A 21,458-nucleotide genomic window follows, 5' to 3' on the forward strand; every position below is an offset into this window, starting at 1 on the left:
TCGGAAGGTGGGACCGGACCCGGGGCTTGAACTCCATCTGGCCAGGCCCCGAGGGTGCTGGTACCCCTCCGTCCAGCAATCCGGCCGGGGGTCCGGGGCGCCCGGGACGGAGGGTCCACCGGGGGCCCAGGGGAGGCTCTCCCCGGCCCAGCCTAGGGTTCGGAAAGCCGGGACTGGGGCCGGGGACCGGGCCCGGGGCTTGAGCCCCGTCCGGCAGGGCCCAGTGGTGCGGGAATCCCCCCTCCGTCCTGCAAGCCGGCCGGGGGTCGGAGGCGCCCGGGACGGAGGGTCCATCAGGGCCCGGGGAGGCCTGAAGCCCCGGAGCCCTGCAGCCCCAGAGACCTGCAGCTTTGCAGCCCCCGGAACCCTGCAGCCCCAGAGCCCTGCTGCTCCGGGGCAGGCAGATTGGCGTCATTTTGGTCCCGGCCATCTGGTCGCCCCTCTCGCCTCGGCCATCTGGTCGCCCTGGAAGTCATGATGAGGTGCCATTCGCCTCCCGGATCCCAGCGAGGTCTCCAGGAGGTCGGGTACTTTCGCGCCTTGGGTCCCCTCTGTCACCTCGTGTGCACAGATTGCAAGAAAGTCAGGTAATTTCCCTCCGGATTACTAGGGACAGGGTACGCCCGGACACCCCTCCAAGGTTGGTGGTTCTCTGCTAGGGGGACCAGATGGGCTATGCCTGGGTAACACCTCCCTAGGCCACCCGGGGCTTCCTTCCTCCAGGCCAACGGCTTGTCAAATTGCCCAGGACGGGCTCCATGGCTCTTGGGCAGTCGTCCCCCGGGCGTCCGGGGCTCCATCCCTGCCGACGGCATGGAAAAGTGCCCGGGACGGGCTCCATACGTCCCGGGCAGTCCTCCCCCGGGCGTCCGGGGCACCCATCTCCAGGAGGCCAACAGCATGGCAAAGTACCCGGGACGGGCTCCATGGGTCCAGGGCAGTCCTCCCCCAGGCATCCGGGGCCTCCATCTCCAGGCCAACGGCAGGTCAAAGTGCCCAGGACGGGCTCCACGGGTCCCTGGCAGTCCTCCCCCACCGGGCGTCCGGGGCTCCCTTCCCCAGGCCAACGGCATGCCAGAGTGCCCAGGACGGGCTCCACGAGTCCCGGGCGTCCGGGGCTCCCTTCCCCGGGACACCGGCTTGTCAGAGTGCCCATGACGGGCTCCACGGGTCCCGGGTATCTGGGACTCCCTTCCCTGGGCCAACGGCATGCCGGAGTTCCCAGGACAGGCTCCACGGGTCCCGGGCGTCCGGGGCTCCCTTCCCCGGTCCGACGGCTTGTCAGAGTGCCCAGGTCGGGCTCCACGGCTCCCGGGCGTCCGGGGTTCCCTTCCCCGGGTCAGCGGCATGTCAGAGTGCCCAGGACGAGTTCCACGGGTCCCGGGCAGTCCTCCCCCGGGCGTCCGGGGCTCCCTTCCCCGGGCCGTCGGCAGGTCAGAGTGCCCAGGACGGGCTCCATGGGTCCCGGGCAGTCCTCCCCCCGGGCGTCCGGGGCTCCCTTCCCCGGGCAGACGGCAGGTCAGAGTGCCCAGGACGGGCTCCATGGGTCCCGGGCAGTCCTCCCCCCGGGCGTCCGGGGCTCCCTTCCCCGGGCAGACGGCAGGTCAGAGTGACCAGGACGGGCTCCACGGGTCCCGGGCAGTCCTCTCCCGGGCGTACGTGGTTGTCCGACAGATTCGGGCAGATGTGCTTTTACGAACCGGATCGGAATCGGCCCAAATAATAATAATAATAATAATAATCCACATTTGTAAGGCGCACAATCACCCGTAAGGGTCTCTAGGCGCTAGGGGCCGTTGGGAAGATTAAGCAAGCTATTGCCCAGAGTCACATGGTGCTGGGCTAAGCTGCCGCCGGTGCCGGGGATCGAACCGTGATCCCCAGATTCCGGAGTCAGCCGCCCTAGCCGCGGCGCCAGCTATTTCCCAGAGTCACGTGGTGCTGGGCTAATCTGCGGCCGGTGCCGGGGATCGAACCCTGATCTCTGGGATGCTCGAGGGTTACTACGCGCTCTACAAAAACCTCAAATAAAAAAATCTCCAGATTCCGGAGTCAGCCGCCCTAGCCGCGGCGCCAGCTATTTCCCAGAGTCACCTGGTGCTGGGCTAATCTGCCGCCGGTGCCGGGGATCGAACCGTGATCTCCAGATTCCGGAGTCAGCCTCCCTAGCCGCGGCGCCAGCTATTTCCCAGAGTCACGTGGTGCTGGGCTAATCTGCGGCCGGTGCCGGGGATCGAACCCTGATCTCTGGGATGCTCGAGGGTTACTACGCGCTCTACAAAAACCTTAAATAAAAAAATCTCCAGATTCCGGAGTCAGCCGCCCTAGCCGCGGCGCCAGCTATTTCCCAGAGTCACCTGGTGCTGGGCTAATCTGCCGCCGGTGCCGGGGATCGAACCGTGATCCCCAGATGGGGATATCCCAAAAATCTGGCATGGATACGGCCCGCCAGGACTGGTTTGGGCACCCCTGCATTAAAGTGTTTCATGCCGGCAAAAAGGATACTTCCCTGGGTGGGCTTGAACCACCAACCTTTCTGTTAACAACCGAACGCGCTAACCATTTGCACCACAGAGGTTAATAACTGTAGCACAGTTCCTGAGACTCAATATATATCTTGATAATTGTGTGCCTGCCTGGAGCTTGTGTTATATAATGCGTCTTTATGCCATACAGCATTTCTCATTTGCTTAGTGTCTTGTTATTGTTGGACGTAATGATGAATAGACTACTGTCTAATGGTCTTAGAGCCAGTATTACTACCGGTCCCAGTGTATGAGACACATACATGACTTTTCTGTTGCCTGCTTAGCATAGCTCCCTGCTCCTCTGTAGGTGTGCTACCAGCCAGTAAGGCGTGTGCCTTGCCCATCAGATGTGTTATGTTAGACTTGACTTCTCTGTGAGCAAAGTCTCCCTCCCATAGCAGGTGCTTTCTCTGAACTCTTGACTTGTAAGACTGCTGGGAAAGGCCCTCCCTAACCCCTCACTCAGATAGATACATTTACCTTCAGAGCTCAGCTTTGGAGAAAGAGATTGGGGAGAGAGCAAATAGGGGAAGGCCCATGGTGCACACTTTATTTTACATAAAAGCTGGGGCTTGTGGGAGGACAGGGACAAGAGGGTTCTCAGGGAAAGAAATCCCAGGAGTATTGATGGCTAGGCCCTGAAACACAACAATCCCGGATTGGCAAGGCACAATATGCCTGTGCAACAGGCCTGACCCTAGGCTTCCGGAGTTCTTGGTCACAAAAGGCTCCAGTGATCTAAGCCCGACCAGGGCTGTGCCCGACCAGGGCTGTAGGCCGCGTTGGGAGCGCGTTAGGGACGCGTAAAGGGACGCAGGGCGCAGAACTCTGCCCGTTTCACCCCAGCATTTAGGGGAGGACACAGAATCTGGGAAAGCCAGTGGGAAGGATTTTCCAGGAGGAGAGTTCAGTGAGATAATCTGAAACACAATAGTGCTGGTGATCTGGCGGGTGCATTCTGTGAACCACTTTTGTCGGGAGCAGCCTGCCATCATGCCCTGATAAACACAACTCTAGTCCCAAGCCAGTGACCTCAGCAAATGCAAAGACATTCATAGTTATAGTCTCCTGCATCTGATTCTTGCCATCTTCATGTGAAACGTTGGCGTTATCATGTCTGCTGCGCACACTTGGTTCATATGTGTACAATTTAAGTGTGTGCACCTGATCACTGTCTTGGGCAGAGCTCTGCCTGTGAACAACCCATGTGAAGCATTGGTGGTTCAGTGGTAGAATTCTCGCCTGCCACGCGGGAGGCCCGGGTTCGATTCCCGTCCAATGCAAGACTGCTTTCTTTTGACTTTGTTTTCGAAAGGAAATATATGACCTCAGTGGGGAATAAAATGGTAAGCAGTGACCCCGACGTGATTTGAACACGCAACCTTCTGATCTGGAGTCAGACGCGCTACCGTTGCGCCACGAGGTCCTTACACTTACAGCTTTCGGAGCCAGATCAACAAATGCTGTGGGCCTTTTGACTTATTTTCCCCTCCTCATATGCCTACAGTTGTATTACAGAGCTTGACCTTTTGTTTTCTATCCTAATTATGAAATTGACTGCAGGTGCCGAGAGAACGCAGAGAATTGAAATATTCAGGGAAAGGGTGTCCAGCAAGAGAGAGCAAAGGTATGTATCTGTTTTCCATTCAAGTGTTTCATTCAGGCAAAATAATACGTCCCTGGGTGGGCTTGAACCACCAACCTTTCGGTTAACAGCCAAACGCGCTAACCGATTGCGCCACAGAGACGAGTGACTACAGCATCTTTCCTTAGACTCAATATATATCTTGATATGTATGTGCCTGCCTGGAGCTTGTCTTATATAAGCCATCATCATGTGAAACTTTGGCGTTGTCATGTCTGCTGCGCACACTTTGTTCATATGTGTACAATTTAAGTGTGTGCACCTGATCACTGTCTTGGACAGAGCTATGCCTGTGAACTCCCCATGTGAAGCATTGGTGGTTCAGTGGTAGAATTCTCGCCTGCCACGCGGGAGGCCCGGGTTTGATTCCCGGCCAATGCAAGGCTGCGTTCCTTTGACTTTGTTTTCGAAAGGAAATATATGAACTCAGTGGGGAATAAAATGGTAAGCAGTGACCACGCAACCTTCTGATCTGGAGTCAGACGCGCTACCGTTGCGCCACAAGGTCCTTACACTTACAGCCTTCAAGCCAGATCAACAAATGCTGATGGCCTTTTGACTTATTTTCCCTTCCTCATATGCCTACAGTTGTATTACAGGGCTAGGCCTTTTGTTTTCTATCCTAATTATGAAATTGACTGCAGGTGCAGAGAGAACGCAGAGGATTGAAATGTTCAGATAAAGGGTCTTAAGCAGGAGAGAGCAGAGGTACGTATCTGTGTTTCATTAAAGTGTTTCATGCCGGCAAAAAGGATACTTCCCTGGGTGGGCTTGAACCACCAACCTTTCTGTTAACAACCGAACGCGCTAACCATTTGCACCACAGAGATTAATAACTGTAGCACAGTTCCTGAGACTCAATATATATCTTGATAATTGTGTGCCTGCCTGGAGCTTGTGTTATATAATGCGTCTTTATGCCATACAGCATTTCTCATTTGCTTAGTGTCTTGTTATTGTTGGACGTAATGATGAATAGACTACTGTCTAATAGTCTTAGAGCCAGTATTACTACCGGTCCCAGTGTATGAGACACATACATGACTTTTCTGTTGCCTGCTTAGCATAGCTCCCTGCTCCTCTGTAGGTGTGCTACCAGCCAGTAAGGCGTGTGCCTTGCCCATCAGATGTGTTATGTTAGACTTGACTTCTCTGTGAGCAAAGTCTCCCTCCCATAGCAGGTGCTTTCTCTGAACTCTTGACTTGTAAGACTGCTGGGAAAGGCCCTCCCTAGCCCCTCACTCAGATAGATACATTTACCTTCAGAGCTAAGCTTTGGAGAAAGAGATTGGGGAGAGAGCAAATAGGGGAAGGCCCATGGTGCACACTTTATTTTACATAAAAGCTGGGGCTTGTGGGAGGACAGGGACAAGAGGGTTCTCAGGGAAAGAAATCCCAGGAGTATTGATGGCTAGGCCCTGAAACACAACAATCCCGGATTGGCAAGGCACAATATGCCTGTGCAACAGGCCTGACCCTAGGCTTCCGGAGTTCTTGGTCACAAAAGGCTCCAGTGATCTAAGCCCGACCAGGGCTGTGCCCGACCAGGGCTGTAGGCCGCGTTGGGAGCGCGTTAGGGACGCGTAAAGGGACGCAGGGCGCAGAACTCTGCCCGTTTCACCCCAGCATTTAGGGGAGGACACAGAATCTGGGAAAGCCAGTGGGAAGGATTTTCCAGGAGGAGAGTTCAGTGAGATAATCTGAAACACAATAGTGCTGGTGATCTGGCGGGTGCATTCTGTGAACCACTTTTGTCGGGAGCAGCCTGCCATCATGCCCTGATAAACACAACTCTAGTCCCAAGCCAGTGACCTCAGCAAATGCAAAGACATTCATAGTTATAGTCTCCTGCATCTGATTCTTGCCATCTTCATGTGAAACGTTGGCGTTATCATGTCTGCTGCACACACTTTGTTCATATGGGTACAATTTAAGTGTGTGCACCTGATCACTGTCTTGGGCAGAGCTCTGCCTGTGAACAACCCATGTGAAGCATTGGTGGTTCAGTGGTAGAATTCTCGCCTGCCACGCGGGAGGCCCGGGTTCGATTCCCAGCCAATGCAAGTCTGCTTTCTTTTGACTTTGTTTTCGAAAGGAAATATATGACCTCAGTGGGGAATAAAATGGTAAGCAGTGACCCCGACGTGATTTGAACACGCAACCTTCTGATCTGGAGTCAGACGCGCTACCGTTGCGCCACGAGGTCCTTACACTTACAGCTTTCGGAGCCAGATCAACAAATGCTGTGGGCCTTTTGACTTATTTTCCCCTCCTCATATGCCTACAGTTGTATTACAGAGCTTGACCTTTTGTTTTCTATCCTAATTATGAAATTGACTGCAGGTGCCGAGAGAACGCAGAGAATTGAAATATTCAGGGGAAGGGTGTCCAGCAGGAGAGAGCAAAGGTATGTATCTGTTTTCCATTCAAGTGTTTCATTCAGGCAAAATAATACGTCCCTGGGTGGGCTTGAACCACCAACCTTTCGGTTAACAGCCGAACACGCTAACCGATTGCGCTACAGAGACGAGTGACTACAGCATCTTTCCTTAGACTCAATATATATCTTGATATGTATGTGCCTGCCTGGAGCTTGTCTTATATAAGCCATCATCATGTGAAACTTTGGCGTTGTCATGTCTGCTGCGCACACTTTGTTCATATGTGTACAATTTAAGTGTGTGCACCTGATCACTGTCTTGGACAGAGCTATGCCTGTGAACTCCCCATGTGAAGCATTGGTGGTTCAGTGGTAGAATTCTCGCCTGCCACGCGGGAGGCCCGGGTTCGATTCCCGGCCAATGCAAGGCTGTGTTCCTTTGACTTTGTTTTCGAAAGGAAATATATGAACTCAGTTTGGAATAAAATGGTAAGCAGTGACCCCGACGTGATTTGACCACGCAACCTTCTGATCTGGAGTCAGACGCGCTACTGTTGCGCCACAAGGTCCTTACACTTACACCCTTCAAGCCAGATCAACAAATGCTGATGGCCTTTTGACTTATTTTCCCCTCCTCATATGCCTACAGTTGTATTACAGGGCTAGGCCTTTTGTTTTCTATCCTAATTATGAAATTGACTGCAGGTGCAGAGAGAACGCAGAGGATTGAAATGTTCAGATAAAGGGTCTTAAGCAGGAGAGAGCAGAGGTACGTATCTGTGTTTCATTAAAGTGTTTCATGCCGGCAAAAAGGATACTTCCCTGGGTGGGCTTGAACCACCAACCTTTCTGTTAACAACCGAACGCGCTAACCATTTGCACCACAGAGGTTAATAACTGTAGCACAGTTCCTGAGACTCAATATATATCTTGATAATTGTGTGCCTGCCTGGAGCTTGTGTTATATAATGCGTCTTTATGCCATACAGCATTTCTCATTTGCTTAGTGTCTTGTTATTGTTGGACGTAATGATGAATAGACTACTGTCTAATGGTCTTAGAGCCAGTATTACTACCGGTCCCAGTGTATGAGACACATACATGACTTTTCTGTTGCCTGCTTAGCATAGCTCCCTGCTCCTCTGTAGGTGTGCTACCAGCCAGTAAGGCGTGTGCCTTGCCCATCAGATGTGTTATGTTAGACTTGACTTCTCTGTGAGCAAAGTCTCCCTCCCATAGCAGGTGCTTTCTCTGAACTCTTGACTTGTAAGACTGCTGGGAAAGGCCCTCCCTAGCCCCTCACTCAGATAGATACATTTACCTTCAGAGCTCAGCTTTGGAGAAAGAGATTGGGGAGAGAGCAAATAGGGGAAGGCCCATGGTGCACACTTTATTTTACATAAAAGCTGGGGCTTGTGGGAGGACAGGGACAAGAGGGTTCTCAGGGAAAGAAATCCCAGGAGTATTGATGGCTAGGCCCTGAAACACAACAATCCCGGATTGGCAAGGCACAATATGCCTGTGCAACAGGCCTGACCCTAGGCTTCCGGAGTTCTTGGTCACAAAAGGCTCCAGTGATCTAAGCCCGACCAGGGCTGTGCCCGACCAGGGCTGTAGGCCGCGTTGGGAGCGCGTTAGGGACGCGTAAAGGGACGCAGGGCGCAGAACTCTGCCCGTTTCACCCCAGCATTTAGGGGAGGACACAGAATCTGGGAAAGCCAGTGGGAAGGATTTTCCAGGAGGAGAGTTCAGTGAGATAATCTGAAACACAATAGTGCTGGTGATCTGGCGGGTGCATTCTGTGAACCACTTTTGTCGGGAGCAGCCTGCCATCATGCCCTGATAAACACAACTCTAGTCCCAAGCCAGTGACCTCAGCAAATGCAAAGACATTCATAGTTATAGTCTCCTGCATCTGATTCTTGCCATCTTCATGTGAAACGTTGGCGTTATCATGTCTGCTGCGCACACTTTGTTCATATGTGTACAATTTATGTGTGTGCACCTGATCACTGTCTTGGGCAGAGCTCTGGCTGTGAACAACCCATGTGAAGCATTGGTGGTTCAGTGGTAGAAATCTCGCCTGCCACGCGGGAGGCCCGGGTTCGATTCCCGGCCAATGCAAGACTGCTTTCTTTTGACTTTGTTTTCGAAAGGAAATATATGACCTCAGTGGGGAATAAAATGGTAAGCAGTGACCCCGACGTGATTTGAACACGCAACCTTCTGATCTGGAGTCAGACGCGCTACCGTTGCGCCACGAGGTCCTTACACTTACAGCTTTCGGAGCCAGATCAACAAATGCTGTGGGCCTTTTGACTTATTTTCCCCTCCTCATATGCCTACAGTTGTATTACAGAGCTTGACCTTTTGTTTTCTATCCTAATTATGAAATTGACTGCAGGTGCCGAGAGAACGCAGAGAATTGAAATATTCAGGGAAAGGGTGTCCAGCAAGAGAGAGCAAAGGTATGTATCTGTTTTCCATTCAAGTGTTTCATTCAGGCAAAATAATACGTCCCTGGGTGGGCTTGAACCACCAACCTTTCGGTTAACAGCCGAACGCGCTAACCAATTGCGCCACAGAGACGAGTGACTACAGCATCTTTCCTTAGACTCAATATATATCTTGATATGTATGTGCCTGCCTGGAGCTTGTCTTATATAAGCCATCATCATGTGAAACTTTGGCGTTGTCATGTCTGCTGCGCACACTTTGTTCATATGTGTACAATTTAAGTGTGTGCACCTGATCACTGTCTTGGACAGAGCTATGCCTATGAACTCCCCATGTGAAGCATTGGTGGTTCAGTGGTAGAATTCTCGCCTGCCACGCGGGAGGCCCGGGTTCGATTCCCGGCCAATGCAAGGCTGCGTTCCTTTGACTTTGTTTTCGAAAGGAAATATATGAACTCAGTTTGGAATAAAATGGTAAGCAGTGACCCCGACGTGATTTGACCACGCAACCTTCTGATCTGGAGTCAGACGCGCTACCGTTGCGCCACAAGGTCCTTACACTTACAGCCTTCAAGCCAGATCAACAAATGCTGATGGCCTTTTGACTTATTTTCCCCTCCTCATATGCCTACAGTTGTATTACAGGGCTAGGCCTTTTGTTTTCTATCCTAATTATGAAATTGACTGCAGGTGCAGAGAGAACGCAGAGGATTGAAATGTTCAGATAAAGGGTCTTAAGCAGGAGAAAGCAGAGGTACGTATCTGTGTTTCATTAAAGTGTTTCATGCCGGCAAAAAGGATACTTCCCTGGGTGGGCTTGAACCACCAACCTTTCTGTTAACAACCGAACGCGCTAACCATTTGCACCACAGAGGTTAATAACTGTAGCACAGTTCCTGAGACTCAATATATATCTTGATAATTGTGTGCCTGCCTGGAGCTTGTGTTATATAATGCGTCTTTATGCCATACAGCATTTCTCATTTGCTTAGTGTCTTGTTATTGTTGGACGTAATGATGAATAGACTACTGTCTAATGGTCTTAGAGCCAGTATTACTACCGGTCCCAGTGTATGAGACACATACATGACTTTTCTGTTGCCTGCTTAGCATAGCTCCCTGCTCCTCTGTAGGTGTGCTACCAGCCAGTAAGGCGTGTGCCTTGCCCATCAGATGTGTTATGTTAGACTTGACTTCTCTGTGAGCAAAGTCTCCCTCCCATAGCAGGTGCTTTCTCTGAACTCTTGACTTGTAAGACTGCTGGGAAAGGCCCTCCCTAGCCCCTCACTCAGATAGATACATTTACCTTCAGAGCTCAGCTTTGGAGAAAGAGATTGGGGAGAGAGCAAATAGGGGAAGGCCCATGGTGCACACTTTATTTTACATAAAAGCTGGGGCTTGTGGGAGGACAGGGACAAGAGGGTTCTCAGGGAAAGAAATCCCAGGAGTATTGATGGCTAGGCCCTGAAACACACCAATCCCGGATTGGCAAGGCACAATATGCCTGTGCAACAGGCCTGACCCTAGGCTTCCGGAGTTCTTGGTCACAAAAGGCTCCAGTGATCTAAGCCCGACCAGGGCTGTGCCCGACCAGGGCTGTAGGCCGCGTTGGGAGCGCGTTAGGGACGCGTAAAGGGACGCAGGGCGCAGAACTCTGCCCGTTTCACCCCAGCATTTAGGGGAGGACACAGAATCTGGGAAAGCCAGTGGGAAGGATTTTCCAGGAGGAGAGTTCAGTGAGATAATCTGAAACACAATAGTGCTGGTGATCTGGCGGGTGCATTCTGTGAACCACTTTTGTCGGGAGCAGCCTGCCATCATGCCCTGATAAACACAACTCTAGTCCCAAGCCAGTGACCTCAGCAAATGCAAAGACATTCATAGTTATAGTCTCCTGCATCTGATTCTTGCCATCTTCATGTGAAGCGTTGGCGTTATCATGTCTGCTGCGCACACTTTGTTCATATGTGTACAATTTAAGTGTGTGCACCTGATCACTGTCTTGGGCAGAGCTCTGCCTGTGAACAACCCATGTGAAGCATTGGTGGTTCAGTGGTAGAATTCTCGCCTGCCACGCGGGAGGCCCGGGTTCGATTCCCGGCCAATGCCAATCCTTTCTTTTGACTTTGTTTTCGAAAGGAAATATATGACCTCAGTGGGGAATAAAATGGTAAGCAGTGACCCCGACGTGATTTGAACACGCAACCTTCTGATCTGGAGTCAGACGCGCTACCGTTGCGCCACGAGGTCCTTACACTTACAGCTTTCGGAGCCAGATCAACAAATGCTGTGGGCCTTTTGACTTATTTTCCCCTCCTCATATGCCTACAGTTGTATTACAGAGCTTGACCTTTTGTTTTCTATCCTAATTATGAAATTGACTGCAGGTGCCGAGAGAACGCAGAGAATTGAAATATTCAGGGAAAGGGTGTCCAGCAAGAGAGAGCAAAGGTATGTATCTGTTTTCCATTCAAGTGTTTCATTCAGGCAAAATAATACGTCCCTGGGTGGGCTTGAACCACCAACCTTTCGGTTAACAGCCAAACGCGCTAACCGATTGCGCCACAGAGACGAGTGACTACAGCATCTTTCCTTAGACTCAATATATATCTTGATATGTATGTGCCTGCCTGTAGCTTGTCTTATATAAGCCATCATCATGTGAAACTTTGGCGTTGTCATGTCTGCTGCGCACACTTTGTTCATATGTGTACAATTTAAGTGTGTGCACCTGATCACTGTCTTGGACAGAGCTATGCCTGTGAACTCCCCATGTGAAGCATTGGTGGCTCAGTGGTAGAATTCTCGCCTGCCACGCGGGAGGCCCGGGTTCGATTCCCGGCCAATGCAAGGCTGCGTTCCTTTGACTTTGTTTTCGAAAGGAAATATATGAACTCAGTGGGGAATAAAATGGTAAGCAGTGACCCCGACGTGATTTGACCACGCAACCTTCTGATCTGGAGTCAGACGCGCTACCGTTGCGCCACAAGGTCCTTACACTTACAGCCTTCAAGCCAGATCAACAAATGCTGATGGCCTTTTGACTTATTTTCCCCTCCTCATATGCCTACAGTTGTATTACAGGGCTAGGCCTTTTGTTTTCTATCCTAATTATGAAATTGACTGCAGGTGCAGAGAGAACGCAGAGGATTGAAATGTTCAGATAAAGGGTCTTAAGCAGGAGAGAGCAGAGGTACGTATCTGTGTTTCATTAAAGTGTTTCATGCCGGCAAAAAGGATACTTCCCTGGGTGGGCTTGAACCACCAACCTTTCTGTTAACAACCGAACGCGCTAACCATTTGCACCACAGAGGTTAATAACTGTAGCACAGTTCCTGAGACTCAATATATATCTTGATAATTGTGTGCCTGCCTGGAGCTTGTGTTATATAATGCGTCTTTATGCCATACAGCATTTCTCATTTGCTTAGTGTCTTGTTATTGTTGGACGTAATGATGAATAGACTACTGTCTAATGGTCTTAGAGCCAGTATTACTACCGGTCCCAGTGTATGAGACACATACATGACTTTTCTGTTGCCTGCTTAGCATAGCTCCCTGCTCCTCTGTAGGTGTGCTACCAGCCAGTAAGGCGTGTGCCTTGCCCATCAGATGTGTTATGTTAGACTTGACTTCTCTGTGAGCAAAGTCTCCCTCCCATAGCAGGTGCTTTCTCTGAACTCTTGACTTGTAAGACTGCTGGGAAAGGCCCTCCCTAGCCCCTCACTCAGATAGATACATTTACCTTCAGAGCTCAGCTTTGGAGAAAGAGATTGGGGAGAGAGCAAATAGGGGAAGGCCCATGGTGCACACTTTATTTTACATAAAAGCTGGGGCTTGTGGGAGGACAGGGACAAGAGGGTTCTCAGGGAAAGAAATCCCAGGAGTATTGATGGCTAGGCCCTGAAACACAACAATCCCGGATTGGCAAGGCACAATATGCCTGTGCAACAGGCCTGACCCTAGGCTTCCGGAGTTCTTGGTCACAAAAGGCTCCAGTGATCTAAGCCCGACCAGGGCTGTAGGCCGCGTTGGGAGCGTGTTAGGGACGCGTAAAGGGACGCAGGGCGCAGAACTCTGCCCGTTTCACCCCAGCATTTAGGGGAGGACACAGAATCTGGGAAAGCCAGTGGGAAGGATTTTCCAGGAGGAGAGTTCAGTGAGATAATCTGAAACACAATAGTGCTGGTGATCTGGCGGGTGCATTCTGTGAACCACTTTTGTCGGGAGCAGCCTGCCATCATGCCCTGATAAACACAACTCTAGTCCCAAGCCAGTGACCTCAGCAAATGCAAAGACATTCATAGTTATAGTCTCCTGCATCTGATTCTTGCCATCTTCATGTGAAACGTTGGCGTTATCATGTCTGCTGCGCACACTTTGTTCATATGTGTACAATTTAAGTGTGTGCACCTGATCACTGTCTTGGGCAGAGCTCTGCCTGTGAACAACCCATGTGAAGCATTGGTGGTTCAGTGGTAGAATTCTCGCCTGCCACGCGGGAGGCCCGGGTTCGATTCCCGGCCAATGCAAGACTGCTTTCTTTTGACTTTGTTTTCGAAAGGAAATATATGACCTCAGTGGGGAATAAAATGGTAAGCAGTGACCCCGACATGATTTGAACACGCAACCTTCTGATCTGGAGTCAGACGCGCTACCGTTGCGCCACGAGGTCCTTACACTTACAGCTTTCGGAGCCAGATCAACAAATGCTGTGGGCCTTTTGACTTATTTTCCCCTCCTCATATGCCTACAGTTGTATTACAGAGCTTGACCTTTTGTTTTCTATCCTAATTATGAAATTGACTGCAGGTGCCGAGAGAACGCAGAGAATTGAAATATTCAGGGAAAGGGTGTCCAGCAAGAGAGAGCAAAGGTATGTATCTGTTTTCCATTCAAGTGTTTCATTCAGGCAAAATAATACGTCCCTGGGTGGGCTTGAACCACCAACCTTTCGGTTAACAGCCGAACGCGCTAACCGATTGCGCCACAGAGACGAGTGACTACAGCATCTTTCCTTAGACTCAATATATATCTTGATATGTATGTGCCTGCCTGGAGCTTGTCTTATATAAGCCATCATCATGTGAAACCTTGGCGTTGTCATGTCTGCTGCGCACACTTTGTTCATATGTGTACAATTTAAGTGTGTGCACCTGATCACTGTCTTGGACAGAGCTATGCCTGTAAACTCCCCATGTGAAGCATTGGTGGTTCAGTGGTAGAATTCTCGCCTGCCACGCGGGAGGCCCGGGTTCGATTCCCGGCCAATGCAAGGCTGCGTTCCTTTGACTTTGTTTTCGAAAGGAAATATATGAACTCAGTGGGGAATAAAATGGTAAGCAGTGACCCCGACGTGATTTGACCACGCAACCTTCTGATCTGGAGTCAGACGCGCTACCGTTGCGCCACAAGGTCCTTACACTTACAGCCTTCAAGCCAGATCAACAAATGCTGATGGCCTTTTGACTTATTTTCCCCTCCTCATATGCCTACTGTTGTATTACAGGGCTAGGCCTTTTGTTTTCTATCCTAATTATGAAATTGACTGCAGGTGCAGAGAGAACGCAGAGGATTGAAATGTTCAGATAAAGGGTCTTAAGCAGGAGAAAGCAGAGGTACGTATCTGTGTTTCATTAAAGTGTTTCATGCCGGCAAAAAGGATACTTCCCTGGGTGGGCTTGAACCACCAACCTTTCTGTTAACAACCGAACGCGCTAACCATTTGCACCACAGAGGTTAATAACTGTAGCACAGTTCCTGAGACTCAATATATATCTTGATAATTGTGTGCCTGCCTGGAGCTTGTGTTATATAATGCGTCTTTATGCCATACAGCATTTCTCATTTGCTTAGTGTCTTGTTATTGTTGGACGTAATGATGAATAGACTACTGTCTAATGGTCTTAGAGCCAGTATTACTACCGGTCCCAGTGTATGAGACACATACATGACTTTTCTGTTGCCTGCTTAGCATAGCTCCCTGCTCCTCTGTAGGTGTGCTACCAGCCAGTAAGGCGTGTGCCTTGCCCATCAGATGTGTTATGTTAGACTTGACTTCTCTGTGAGCAAAGTCTCCCTCCCATAGCAGGTGCTTTCTCTGAACTCTTGACTTGTAAGACTGCTGGGAAAGGCCCTCCCTAGCCCCTCACTCAGATAGATACATTTACCTTCAGAGCTCAGCTTTGGAGAAAGAGATTGGGGAGAGAGCAAATAGGGGAAGGCCCATGGTGCACACTTTATTTTACATAAAAGCTGGGGCTTGTGGGAGGACAGGGACAAGAGGGTTCTCAGGGAAAGAAATCCCAGGAGTATTGATGGCTAGGCCCTGAAACACAACAATCCCGGATTGGCAAGGCACAATATGCCTGTGCAACAGGCCTGACCCTAGGCTTCCGGAGTTCTTGGTCACAAAAGGCTCCAGTGATCTAAGCCCGACCAGGGCTGTAGGCCGCGTTGGGAGCGTGTTAGGGACGCGTAAAGGGACGCAGGGCGCAGAACTCTGCCCGTTTCACCCCAGCATTTAGGGGAGGACACAGAATCTGGGAAAGCCAGTGGGAAGGATTTTCCAGGAGGAGAGTTCAGTGAGATAATCTGAAACACAATAGTGCTGGTGATCTGGCGGGTGCATTCTGTGAACCACTTTTGTCGGGAGCAGCCTGCCATCATGCCCTGATAAACACAACTCTAGTCCCAAGCCAGTGACCTCAGCAAATGCAAAGACATTCATAGTTATAGTCTCCTGCATCTGATTCTTGCCATCTTCATGTGAAACGTTGGCGTTATCATGTCTGCTGCGCACACTTTGTTCATATGTGTACAATTTAAGTGTGTGCACCTGATCACTGTCTTGGGCAGAGCTCTGCCTGTGAACAACCCATGTGAAGCATTGGTGGTTCAGTGGTAGAATTCTCGCCTGCCACGCGGGAGGCCCGGGTTCGATTCCCGGCCAATGCAAGACTGCTTTCTTTTGACTTTGTTTTCGAAAGGAAATATATGACCTCAGTGGGGAATAAAATGGTAAGCAGTGACCCCGACATGATTTGAACACGCAACCTTCTGATCTGGAGTCAGACGTGCTACCGTTGCGCCACGAGGTCCTTACACTTACAGCTTTCGGAGCCAGATCAACAAATGCTGTGGGCCTTTTGACTTATTTTCCCCTCCTCATATGCCTACAGTTGTATTACAGAGCTTGACCTTTTGTTTTCTATCCTAATTATGAAATTGACTGCAGGTGCCGAGAGAACGCAGAGAATTGAAATATTCAGGGAAAGGGTGTCCAGCAAGAGAGAGCAAAGGTATGTATCTGTTTTCCATTCAAGTGTTTCATTCAGGCAAAATAATACGTCCCTGGGTGGGCTTGAACCACCAACCTTTCGGTTAACAGCCGAACGCGCTAACCGATTGCGCCACAGAGACGAGTGACTACAGCATCTTTCCTTAGACTCAATATATATCTTGATATGTATGTGCCTGCCTGGAGCTTGTCTTATATAAGCCATCATCATGTGAAACCTTGGCGTTGTCATGTCTGCTGCGCACACTTTGTTCATATGTGTACAATTTAAGTGTGTGCACCTGATCACTGTCTTGGACAGAGCTATGCCTGTAAACTCCCCATGTGAAGCATTGGTGGTTCAGTGGTAGAATTCTCGCCTGCCACGCGGGAGGCCCGGGTTCGATTCCCGGCCAATGCAAGGCTGCGTTCCTTTGACTTTGTTTTCGAAAGGAAATATATGAACTCAGTGGGGAATAAAATGGTAAGCAGTGACCCCGACGTGATTTGACCACGCAACCTTCTGATCTGGAGTCAGACGCGCTACCGTTGCGCCACAAGGTCCTTACACTTACAGCCTTCAAGCCAGATCAACAAATGCTGATGGCCTTTTGACTTATTTTCCCCTCCTCATATGCCTACTGTTGTATTACAGGGCTAGGCCTTTTGTTTTCTATCCTAATTATGAAATTGACTGCAGGTGCAGAGAGAACGCAGAGGATTGAAATGTTCAGATAAAGGGTCTTAAGCAGGAGAAAGCAGAGGTACGTATCTGTGTTTCATTAAAGTGTTTCATGCCGGCAAAAAGGATACTTCCCTGGGTGGGCTTGAACCACCAACCTTTCTGTTAACAACCGAACGCGCTAACCATTTGCACCACAGAGGTTAATAACTGTAGCACAGTTCCTGAGACTCAATATATATCTTGATAATTGTGTGCCTGCCTGGAGCTTGTGTTATATAATGCGTCTTTATGCCATACAGCATTTCTCATTTGCTTAGTGTCTTGTTATTGTTGGACGTAATGATGAATAGACTACTGTCTAATGGTCTTAGAGCCAGTATTACTACCGGTCCCAGTGTATGAGACACATACATGACTTTTCTGTTGCCTGCTTAGCATAGCTCCCTGCTCCTCTGTAGGTGTGCTACCAGCCAGTAAGGCGTGTGCCTTGCCCATCAGATGTGTTATGTTAGACTTGACTTCTCTGTGAGCAAAGTCTCCCTCCCATAGCAGGTGCTTTCTCTGAACTCTTGACTTGTAAGACTGCTGGGAAAGGCCCTCCCTAGCCCCTCACTCAGATAGATACATTTACCTTCAGAGCTCAGCTTTGGAGAAAGAGATTGGGGAGAGAGCAAATAGGGGAAGGCCCATGGTGCACACTTTATTTTACATAAAAGCTGGGGCTTGTGGGAGGACAGGGACAAGAGGGTTCTCAGGGAAAGAAATCCCAGGAGTATTGATGGCTAGGCCCTGAAACACAACAATCCCGGATTGGCAAGGCACAATATGCCTGTGCAACAGGCCTGACCCTAGGCTTCCGGAGTTCTTGGTCACAAAAGGCTCCAGTGATCTAAGCCCGACCAGGGCTGTAGGCCGCGTTGGGAGCGCGTTAGGGACGCGTAAAGGGACGCAGGGCGCAGAACTCTGCCCGTTTCACCCCAGCATTTAGGGGAGGACACAGAATCTGGGAAAGCCAGTGGGAAGGATTTTCCAGGAGGAGAGTTCAGTGAGATAATCTGAAACACAATAGTGCTGGTGATCTGGCGGGTGCATTCTGTGAACCACTTTTGTCGGGAGCAGCCTGCCATCATGCCCTGATAAACACAACTCTAGTCCCAAGCCAGTGACCTCAGCAAATGCAAAGACATTCATAGTTATAGTCTCCTGCATCTGATTCTTGCCATCTTCATGTGAAACGTTGGCGTTATCATGTCTGCTGCGCACACTTTGTTCATATGTGTACAATTTAAGTGTGTGCACCTGATCACTGTCTTGGGCAGAGCTCTGGCTGTGAACAACCCATGTGAAGCATTGGTGGTTCAGTGGTAGAATTCTCGCCTGCCACGCGGGAGGCCCGGGTTCGATTCCCGGCCAATGCAAGACTGCTTTCTTTTGACTTTGTTTTCGAAAGGAAATATATGACCTCAGTGGGGAATAAAATGGTAAGCAGTGACCCCGACGTGATTTGAACACGCAACCTTCTGATCTGGAGTCAGACGTGCTACCGTTGCGCCACGAGGTCCTTACACTTACAGCTTTCGGAGCCAGATCAACAAATGCTGTGGGCCTTTTGACTTATTTTCCCCTCCTCATATGCCTACAGTTGTATTACAGAGCTTGACCTTTTGTTTTCTATCCTAATTATGAAATTGACTGCAGGTGCCGAGAGAACGCAGAGAATTGAAATATTCAGGGAAAGGGTGTCCAGCAAGAGAGAGCAAAGGTATGTATCTGTTTTCCATTCAAGTGTTTCATTCAGGCAAAATAATACGTCCCTGGGTGGGCTTGAACCACCAACCTTTCGGTTAACAGCCAAACGCGCTAACCGATTGCGCCACAGAGACGAGTGACTACAGCATCTTTCCTTAGACTCAATATATATCTTGATATGTATGTGCCTGCCTGGAGCTTGTCTTATATAAGCCATCATCATGTGAAACTTTGGCGTTGTCATGTCTGCTGCGCACACTTTGTTCATATGTGTACAATTTAAGTGTGTGCACCTGATCACTGTCTTGGACAGAGCTATGCCTGTGAACTCCCCATGTGAAGCATTGGTGGTTCAGTGGTAGAATTCTCGCCTGCCACGCGGGAGGCCCGGGTTCAAATCCCGGCCAATGCAAGGCTGCGTTCCTTTGACTTTGTTTTCGAAAGGAAATATATGAACTCAGTTTGGAATAAAATGGTAAGCAGTGACCCCGACGTGATTTGACCACGCAACCTTCTGATCTGGAGTCAGACGCGCTACCGTTGCGCCACAAGGTCCTTACACTTACAGCCTTCAAGCCAGATCAACAAATGCTGATGGCCTTTTGACTTATTTTCCCCTCCTCATATGCCTACAGTTGTATTACAGGGCTAGGCCTTTTGTTTTCTATCCTAATTATGAAATTGACTGCAGGTGCAGAGAGAACGCAGAGGATTGAAATGTTCAGATAAAGGGTCTTAAGCAGGAGAGAGCAGAGGTACGTATCTGTGTTTCATTAAAGTGTTTCATGCCGGCAAAAAGGATACTTCCCTGGGTGGGCTTGAACCACCAACCTTTCTGTTAACAACCGAACGCGCTAACCATTTGCACCACAGAGGTTAATAACTGTAGCACAGTTCCTGAGACTCAATATATATCTTGATAATTGTGTGCCTGCCTGGAGCTTGTGTTATATAATGCGTCTTTATGCCATACAGCATTTCTCATTTGCTTAGTGTCTTGTTATTGTTGGACGTAATGATGAATAGACTACTGTCTAATGGTCTTAGAGCCAGTATTACTACCGGTCCCAGTGTATGAGACACATACATGACTTTTCTGTTGCCTGCTTAGCATAGCTCCCTGCTCCTCTGTAGGTGTGCTACCAGCCAGTAAGGCGTGTGCCTTGCCCATCAGATGTGTTATGTTAGACTTGACTTCTCTGTGAGCAAAGTCTCCCTCCCATAGCAGGTGCTTTCTCTGAACTCTTGACTTGTAAGACTGCTGGGAAAGGCCCTCCCTAGCCCCTCACTCAGATAGATACATTTACCTTCAGAGCTCAGCTTTGGAGAAAGAGATTGGGGAGAGAGCAAATAGGGGAAGGCCCATGGTGCACACTTTATTTTACATAAAAGCTGGGGCTTGTGGGAGGACAGGGACAAGAGGGTTCTCAGGGAAAGAAATCCCAGGAGTATTGATGGCTAGGCCCTGAAACACAACAATCCCGGATTGGCAAGGCACAATATGCCTGTGCAACAGGCCTGACCCTAGGCTTCCGGAGTTCTTGGTCACAAAAGGCTCCAGTGATCTAAGCCCGACCAGGGCTGTGCCCGACCAGGGCTGTAGGCCGCGTTGGGAGCGCGTTAGGGACGCGTAAAGGGACGCAGGGCGCAGAACTCTGCCCGTTTCACCCCAGCATTTAGGGGAGGACACAGAATCTGGGAAAGCCAGTGGGAAGGATTTTCCAGGAGGAGAGTTCAGTGAGATAATCTGAAACACAATAGTGCTGGTGATCTGGCGGGTGCATTCTGTGAACCACTTTTGTCGGGAGCAGCCTGCCATCATGCCCTGATAAACACAACTCTAGTCCCAAGCCAGTGACCTCAGCAAATGCAAAGACATTCATAGTTATAGTCTCCTGCATCTGATTCTTGCCATCTTCATGTGAAACGTTGGCGTTATCATGTCTGCTGCGCACACTTTGTTCATATGTGTACAATTTAAGTGTGTGCACCTGATCACTGTCTTGGGCAGAGCTCTGCCTGTGAACAACCCATGTGAAGCATTGGTGGTTCAGTGGTAGAATTCTCGCCTGCCACGCGGGAGGCCCGGGTTCGATTCCCGGCCAATGCAAGACTGCTTTCTTTTGACTTTGTTTTCGAAAGGAAATATATGACCTCAGTGGGGAATAAAATGGTAAGCAGTGACCCCGACGTGATTTGAACATGCAACCTTCTGATCTGGAGTCAGACGCGCTACCGTTGCGCCACGAGGTCCTTACACTTACAGCTTTCGGAGCCAGATCAACAAATGCTGTGGGCCTTTTGACTTATTTTCCCCTCCTCATATGCCTACAGTTGTATTACAGAGCTTGACCTTTTGTTTTCTATCCTAATTATGAAATTGACTGCAGGTGCCGAGAGAACGCAGAGAATTGAAATATTCAGGGAAAGGGTGTCCAGCAAGAGAGAGCAAAGGTATGTATCTGTTTTCCATTCAAGTGTTTCATTCAGGCAAAATAATACGTCCCTGGGTGGGCTTGAACCACCAACCTTTCGGTTAACAGCCAAACGCGCTAACCGATTGCGCCACAGAGACGAGTGACTACAGCATCTTTCCTTAGACTCAATATATATCTTGATATGTATGTGCCTGCCTGTAGCTTGTCTTATATAAGCCATCATCATGTGAAACTTTGGCGTTGTCATGTCTGCTGCGCACACTTTGTTCATATGTGTACAATTTAAGTGTGTGCACCT

General features: G+C 49.8%; 32 non-coding genes across 32 annotated transcripts; 12 read left to right on the forward strand and 20 right to left on the reverse strand.

The window, feature by feature from the left end:
* Nucleotides 1-3,882: 3,882 nt before the first annotated feature.
* On the reverse strand, nt 3,883-3,954 carry TRNAW-CCA (transfer RNA tryptophan (anticodon CCA)). Its single transcript has one exon. It is a non-coding gene; the product is annotated as a tRNA-Trp (tRNA).
* A 248-nt stretch (nt 3,955-4,202) lies between these two features.
* TRNAN-GUU (transfer RNA asparagine (anticodon GUU)) lies at nt 4,203-4,276 on the reverse strand. The gene has a single exon. It is a non-coding gene; the product is annotated as a tRNA-Asn (tRNA).
* A 207-nt stretch (nt 4,277-4,483) lies between these two features.
* On the forward strand, nt 4,484-4,554 carry TRNAG-GCC (transfer RNA glycine (anticodon GCC)). The gene has a single exon. It is a non-coding gene; the product is annotated as a tRNA-Gly (tRNA).
* A 1,753-nt stretch (nt 4,555-6,307) lies between these two features.
* On the reverse strand, nt 6,308-6,379 carry TRNAW-CCA (transfer RNA tryptophan (anticodon CCA)). The gene has a single exon. It is a non-coding gene; the product is annotated as a tRNA-Trp (tRNA).
* Nucleotides 6,380-6,627: 248 nt separating this feature from the next.
* Nucleotides 6,628-6,701, reverse strand: TRNAN-GUU (transfer RNA asparagine (anticodon GUU)). The gene has a single exon. It is a non-coding gene; the product is annotated as a tRNA-Asn (tRNA).
* A 207-nt stretch (nt 6,702-6,908) lies between these two features.
* TRNAG-GCC (transfer RNA glycine (anticodon GCC)) lies at nt 6,909-6,979 on the forward strand. The gene has a single exon. It is a non-coding gene; the product is annotated as a tRNA-Gly (tRNA).
* A 1,769-nt stretch (nt 6,980-8,748) lies between these two features.
* TRNAW-CCA (transfer RNA tryptophan (anticodon CCA)) lies at nt 8,749-8,820 on the reverse strand. The gene has a single exon. It is a non-coding gene; the product is annotated as a tRNA-Trp (tRNA).
* A 248-nt stretch (nt 8,821-9,068) lies between these two features.
* Nucleotides 9,069-9,142, reverse strand: TRNAN-GUU (transfer RNA asparagine (anticodon GUU)). Its single transcript has one exon. It is a non-coding gene; the product is annotated as a tRNA-Asn (tRNA).
* A 207-nt stretch (nt 9,143-9,349) lies between these two features.
* Nucleotides 9,350-9,420, forward strand: TRNAG-GCC (transfer RNA glycine (anticodon GCC)). Its single transcript has one exon. It is a non-coding gene; the product is annotated as a tRNA-Gly (tRNA).
* Nucleotides 9,421-9,491: 71 nt separating this feature from the next.
* On the reverse strand, nt 9,492-9,563 carry TRNAW-CCA (transfer RNA tryptophan (anticodon CCA)). Its single transcript has one exon. It is a non-coding gene; the product is annotated as a tRNA-Trp (tRNA).
* Nucleotides 9,564-11,047: 1,484 nt separating this feature from the next.
* TRNAG-GCC (transfer RNA glycine (anticodon GCC)) lies at nt 11,048-11,118 on the forward strand. The gene has a single exon. It is a non-coding gene; the product is annotated as a tRNA-Gly (tRNA).
* Nucleotides 11,119-11,187: 69 nt separating this feature from the next.
* Nucleotides 11,188-11,259, reverse strand: TRNAW-CCA (transfer RNA tryptophan (anticodon CCA)). The gene has a single exon. It is a non-coding gene; the product is annotated as a tRNA-Trp (tRNA).
* Nucleotides 11,260-11,507: 248 nt separating this feature from the next.
* On the reverse strand, nt 11,508-11,581 carry TRNAN-GUU (transfer RNA asparagine (anticodon GUU)). The gene has a single exon. It is a non-coding gene; the product is annotated as a tRNA-Asn (tRNA).
* A 207-nt stretch (nt 11,582-11,788) lies between these two features.
* Nucleotides 11,789-11,859, forward strand: TRNAG-GCC (transfer RNA glycine (anticodon GCC)). The gene has a single exon. It is a non-coding gene; the product is annotated as a tRNA-Gly (tRNA).
* Nucleotides 11,860-11,930: 71 nt separating this feature from the next.
* On the reverse strand, nt 11,931-12,002 carry TRNAW-CCA (transfer RNA tryptophan (anticodon CCA)). The gene has a single exon. It is a non-coding gene; the product is annotated as a tRNA-Trp (tRNA).
* A 1,468-nt stretch (nt 12,003-13,470) lies between these two features.
* TRNAG-GCC (transfer RNA glycine (anticodon GCC)) lies at nt 13,471-13,541 on the forward strand. The gene has a single exon. It is a non-coding gene; the product is annotated as a tRNA-Gly (tRNA).
* A 71-nt stretch (nt 13,542-13,612) lies between these two features.
* On the reverse strand, nt 13,613-13,684 carry TRNAW-CCA (transfer RNA tryptophan (anticodon CCA)). Its single transcript has one exon. It is a non-coding gene; the product is annotated as a tRNA-Trp (tRNA).
* Nucleotides 13,685-13,932: 248 nt separating this feature from the next.
* Nucleotides 13,933-14,006, reverse strand: TRNAN-GUU (transfer RNA asparagine (anticodon GUU)). The gene has a single exon. It is a non-coding gene; the product is annotated as a tRNA-Asn (tRNA).
* Nucleotides 14,007-14,213: 207 nt separating this feature from the next.
* Nucleotides 14,214-14,284, forward strand: TRNAG-GCC (transfer RNA glycine (anticodon GCC)). The gene has a single exon. It is a non-coding gene; the product is annotated as a tRNA-Gly (tRNA).
* Nucleotides 14,285-14,355: 71 nt separating this feature from the next.
* TRNAW-CCA (transfer RNA tryptophan (anticodon CCA)) lies at nt 14,356-14,427 on the reverse strand. The gene has a single exon. It is a non-coding gene; the product is annotated as a tRNA-Trp (tRNA).
* Nucleotides 14,428-15,895: 1,468 nt separating this feature from the next.
* TRNAG-GCC (transfer RNA glycine (anticodon GCC)) lies at nt 15,896-15,966 on the forward strand. The gene has a single exon. It is a non-coding gene; the product is annotated as a tRNA-Gly (tRNA).
* Nucleotides 15,967-16,357: 391 nt separating this feature from the next.
* Nucleotides 16,358-16,431, reverse strand: TRNAN-GUU (transfer RNA asparagine (anticodon GUU)). The gene has a single exon. It is a non-coding gene; the product is annotated as a tRNA-Asn (tRNA).
* Nucleotides 16,432-16,638: 207 nt separating this feature from the next.
* On the forward strand, nt 16,639-16,709 carry TRNAG-GCC (transfer RNA glycine (anticodon GCC)). Its single transcript has one exon. It is a non-coding gene; the product is annotated as a tRNA-Gly (tRNA).
* A 71-nt stretch (nt 16,710-16,780) lies between these two features.
* On the reverse strand, nt 16,781-16,852 carry TRNAW-CCA (transfer RNA tryptophan (anticodon CCA)). Its single transcript has one exon. It is a non-coding gene; the product is annotated as a tRNA-Trp (tRNA).
* Nucleotides 16,853-18,320: 1,468 nt separating this feature from the next.
* TRNAG-GCC (transfer RNA glycine (anticodon GCC)) lies at nt 18,321-18,391 on the forward strand. Its single transcript has one exon. It is a non-coding gene; the product is annotated as a tRNA-Gly (tRNA).
* Nucleotides 18,392-18,462: 71 nt separating this feature from the next.
* Nucleotides 18,463-18,534, reverse strand: TRNAW-CCA (transfer RNA tryptophan (anticodon CCA)). The gene has a single exon. It is a non-coding gene; the product is annotated as a tRNA-Trp (tRNA).
* Nucleotides 18,535-18,782: 248 nt separating this feature from the next.
* TRNAN-GUU (transfer RNA asparagine (anticodon GUU)) lies at nt 18,783-18,856 on the reverse strand. The gene has a single exon. It is a non-coding gene; the product is annotated as a tRNA-Asn (tRNA).
* Nucleotides 18,857-19,063: 207 nt separating this feature from the next.
* On the forward strand, nt 19,064-19,134 carry TRNAG-GCC (transfer RNA glycine (anticodon GCC)). The gene has a single exon. It is a non-coding gene; the product is annotated as a tRNA-Gly (tRNA).
* A 71-nt stretch (nt 19,135-19,205) lies between these two features.
* On the reverse strand, nt 19,206-19,277 carry TRNAW-CCA (transfer RNA tryptophan (anticodon CCA)). The gene has a single exon. It is a non-coding gene; the product is annotated as a tRNA-Trp (tRNA).
* A 1,484-nt stretch (nt 19,278-20,761) lies between these two features.
* TRNAG-GCC (transfer RNA glycine (anticodon GCC)) lies at nt 20,762-20,832 on the forward strand. Its single transcript has one exon. It is a non-coding gene; the product is annotated as a tRNA-Gly (tRNA).
* A 71-nt stretch (nt 20,833-20,903) lies between these two features.
* On the reverse strand, nt 20,904-20,975 carry TRNAW-CCA (transfer RNA tryptophan (anticodon CCA)). Its single transcript has one exon. It is a non-coding gene; the product is annotated as a tRNA-Trp (tRNA).
* Nucleotides 20,976-21,223: 248 nt separating this feature from the next.
* TRNAN-GUU (transfer RNA asparagine (anticodon GUU)) lies at nt 21,224-21,297 on the reverse strand. The gene has a single exon. It is a non-coding gene; the product is annotated as a tRNA-Asn (tRNA).
* Between the last annotated feature and the right edge of the window lie 161 nt (nt 21,298-21,458).

Source organism: Lissotriton helveticus, chromosome 1_2, assembly GCF_964261635.1.
Source record: "Lissotriton helveticus chromosome 1_2, aLisHel1.1, whole genome shotgun sequence".
NCBI lineage: Eukaryota > Metazoa > Chordata > Amphibia > Caudata > Salamandridae > Lissotriton > Lissotriton helveticus.